Here is a 4,368-nt window from a genome sequence, read left to right as displayed (position 1 = left end):
TACAAAAGTACAACGATGAAGGCAGTGATCTGACGTGTTTCTGGAAGTCTTTTTCAATGTTAGATGCCATATATGAGATTTCAACAGCGTGGGATACAGTAAAGCCATCTGTATTGAAAGATTCATGGAAGAAACTGATGCCTTTCATCATTAATGAAGTTGAAATCCATGGATTCACTGGATTCAGTGAAAATGAGATAGCCATAGAATTGACAAAATTGGCTAACCAAGTTCATGATAGTGAAGAAGTCAATGAGGAAAATATGAGAGAGTGGTCTGACTGTGACTCGTGTGAGCTGGGCTTCGAAATGTGACGAAATCGTAAGTTCAGTTGTTACGAATACGATGCTCCGGCCGGAACTACGTTTGAAAAGCCTCGGTGATTTGGCAACACTGCCTTGGGAGACGCTTGGCAGCCCTGTATACGCGGCCCATCCCCTTACATCCACGAAGGGGGAGGGGGCAGCAGGGGATACGAGTAGTGATAGCCAGGCAAGTTGTTGGTTGTTGGTAATGAGGAACTGGAAAGAGAGGCAGTGAGACATCGCGGTAAAAGGAACCGCAGGAACAGGAGTTGAAGGCGCCCCAGTGGGCCCTATCTTTGGGGGGGGAGGGGGTTCGAACTTGGGCCAACGAACCGTAAGTAGCGGAATTCGGGCTTACCCAGCTATTTTACCCTACTCAGGTTGGGAGGCCCCATACCTTGGCAAATTAAGTTCCAAAAAAAATTGAAAGAAAGGATATGGCGGAACGAAAGAGTTTGTCCCCACCGGTGTGTACTGATGCAGTGGGGGCATTAATGACCTACCCGGCCCATTAGGATCCTACCGTAGGACTGCTGACCCCCCCCCCCTGTAGTAAGCATTTCGTAACAGTGGCGCCCGAACAGGGACTTGATTAGACTAGCTTTGTTTCGAGTTGACTAAGTAAGTAATTTTGAGGACAACTGTTTCAGAGCATAACATGGAAGAGTTTGGTAGAGGCGGACGCCGGGGGCTCCATAGGAGGGGCCAGTTCAACGGGGAAAGTGTCCGGTGGACGAGGTGCTTTGTTTTGCTCGATAGTAAAGTACAGCCAAAGTAAGTAGCTTGTTTATAGGATGGCAATGGCTAGTCCGGTGGGGGGGGGGCCTTCGGGCTACGACGTCGTATAGTACGGCGTGGATTCGTAAGCNTATAGTACGGCGTGGATTCGTAAGCTACGGAAATCAGATTTGGAATGGGAACTGGCCCGTGTGAACCTGTCAATAGAAGGCACTCGGGATGAATTAAGAAGGAGGCTCACCGAGTATGCTCGGCCCAACCCGAACAGTATATTAGAGTAAATTGGATTTTTCAGTTGGACGAAGCTACGTTGAACCAAGCTGGAGGATTGCAGGTTGGATGTAACTGGGTCTAAAGAGGATTTAACACTCCGCTTATTCCAGTATGTTCGTGACCATCGAGACGAGTTTTTAGAATTTCCTTCCGACCTAGGGGAGATAAGACAGGGGGGTGAAGGCCAGAGACCTCTCCCATTAGACACTGTCCGTAAATGGGGCTTGAAATTTACGCCAGACAATAGTGTGCATACCTTCTTTGAAAGGCTGGGAGAACTGAAATTAGCATATGACGTCAGTGATGAATCTATGTTACGTGCAGTACCCGAGCTACTGAAAGGTCAAGCTATACTGTGGTTTCAAAATAATTAAAGTACTTGGGATACGTGGGAAGATTTCCTTATTAGTTTTAAGGATAGGTATCTCCCCGCAGAGATGGATGATGTCCTTACGGAGGAAATTCGGTTGAGGACCCAAGGGGCTGACGAATCAGTCACTGATTATGTAACCGCAATTAGGACGTTAATGAGACGCCTCACTAAAGCGCCGACCCCAGCAGAACAACTTCGATTTTTGATGAAGAATCTCCGCCCAGAAGTGCGATTGTATATACGAGACTGTGATGTAAATTCGGTTGCGGAACTATTAGCTATGGGTAAACAGTATGAACAGTTTAAGCGGGAAAAGGAAAGGTTTAAGCCTCTGCCCGATATCGCTCAAGCTTTGATCCCCGAAGTAGAGTATTGACCTAAGAAGTCGGGAACAGTGAAAAAACTGACACTTTTGAATTCGGCTACGAAGCCTGATTCGAAAGGGAAAGACAGGCCGGCTGAGAGGCAGACTTCCACTCCACTGGCCAGCCGGACTAAGACGTGTTGGAATTGTAATAAACCTGGCCATTTCTTTTCGCAGTGTAAGCAGAGTAAGAGGACATTCTGTCATATATGTGGGAGGCCGGACACAATAGCGGGGACATGTGGCTGTCAAAAGCCGAGGACAACTGGGGCGAACAGAAGTCAACAGGATTCAGCTGCGTCCTCTCCGCAGCGGGTGGGGATTCTGTCCCGAAAGACAAGGGAGTATCACAGAAGGGATGGGAACGCTACAGGTATACGAACCATCCATGTTCCTTCGGAACACAGGTGTTATGTGCAGCTATCCGTGTACGATTATCCTCTGTTGGGCATGGTGGACACGGGGGCTGATAAGTCATATATGGGGTGCAGGGCCTTCCGGTTGTGTCAGTCGTTGGATATTCCTGTCAATAAGTTTGCTAAACCCCAGTATGTCCAGCTAGCGGATCAGTCCACAGCGGAAGTCATTGGTTCCGTAGAGATACCGATACACCTACAGGAAAGGAGCCATTTAATTACTTGCCTTATCCTCCCTAATCTGTGTGCTGATGTGATTATTGGATTAGACTCTCTGTCCAGGTAAGGCTTGGTACTTAATCTCACTGAAAGGACTTGGTATTATCAGTCTTGCCCAGAAGAGCTTTTTCCCTTTGTGGGAGACGACACAGTCAAGCGTTTAATGGCTACAGGGAACAATGCGGGAGATACCGTTGCCAGTCTGACGGAGTTATCTAATTACCAGCGGACGAAGTTAGTCACCTTCCTGAACTCTGAATTACCCCGGTTTGATAAAGTTGCAGGACGTACCTCAGTTATTCAGCATACAATTGAGACGGGAGACGCGGAACCGGTGAAGCAACGATACTATCCGGTTATGCCAGTGATTCAGCAAGCAATCAATGAGGAGATCGATAAACTATTGCAGGAAGGAACCACAGAGCCCTCGACATCGGCCTGGTCCTCTCCGATAGTTATGGTAAAGAAGCCTGGGGGTGGCTATACGATGTGTTTAGATTTGCGAAAAGTGAATACCGTCACAAAGAGGGACTCGTATCCATTGCCATATATTGATGATATCCTACGTAAGTTGCGTTCTGCCAAATTTATTAGTACAATTGACCTTAAAAATGGGTATTGGCAGGTCCCACTGGAGCCTTCCAGTAGGGAGAAAACCGCTTTTACTGTGCCCGGTCGAGGGTTATTCCAGTTTGTGGTCATGCCGTTTGGATTGTGCAATGCACCGGCAACCTTTCTGAGGCTGTTGGACACGGTGCTTAAAGAAGAAATGGGGGATCGGTGTTTTTGCTATTTGGACGACATTGTAGTGGTTAGCGAAGACTTCTCCAAGCATTTAAAGGTGTTACGGAAGGTCTTCCATAAATTGCAGGCAGCTGGGTTAAGGGTTAATGAGGAAAAATCTCAATTTTGTAGATCCAAATTAAAGTATTTAGGTCATGTGGTTACTGCTACTGGGATCGCCATGGATCCCGAAAAAGTATCCACTATAGTGAATCACCTCGCTCCTAGGAATGTGGGGGAACTCAAGTCCTTCCTAGGTCTGGTATCCTGGTATCGTAAATATGTCCCCAATTTTGCAGACGTCGCTACCCCTTTGACGGTATTAAAAAAAAATCGAAGCTGGAACTGGTCAGAAGAATGTCAAAATGCTTTTGACGAATTGAAGCTGAACCTGATCTCAGCCCCAATCCTCGCTTGTCCAGACTTCAGCCAACCCATGACGTTGCAGACCGACGCCAGTTTTTCCGGATTGGGTGCCGTTTTGACGCAAGGCGACGAAGGAGTGGAAAAGGTAATTGCTTACGCCAGTCGCGCACTTTCGGAAGCAGAAAAGAAGTATTCCGTAACTGAGAAGGAATTGTTGGCTGCCTTATGGGCCATCAGGAAATTCCGCCCTTACTTAGTGGGGTACCACTTCATTTTGTGTACCGACCATTACGCTCTGAAATGGATAAATAGTCTGAAAAATCCTTCGGGAAGGCTAGCCCGTTGGTCGTTAGAGCTGCAGGACCACAGCTTTGCGGTCATGCATCGTAAGGGCATGCTTCATCAGGTTCCTGATGTGCTATCTAGGATTAATGCCCTAGGAGCTCCTATAGCGGACAAAACCCTGGTGGATTTTGAGAACCTCCACGATGAGTGGTATGTGGGTAGGCGGCAGCAGGTCCAACAAGAACC

Source organism: Cryptotermes secundus, unplaced genomic scaffold (assembly GCF_002891405.2).
Source record: "Cryptotermes secundus unplaced genomic scaffold, Csec_1.0 scaffold1882, whole genome shotgun sequence".
Lineage (NCBI taxonomy): Eukaryota > Metazoa > Arthropoda > Insecta > Blattodea > Kalotermitidae > Cryptotermes > Cryptotermes secundus.
This window is presented reverse-complemented; position numbering follows the sequence as displayed.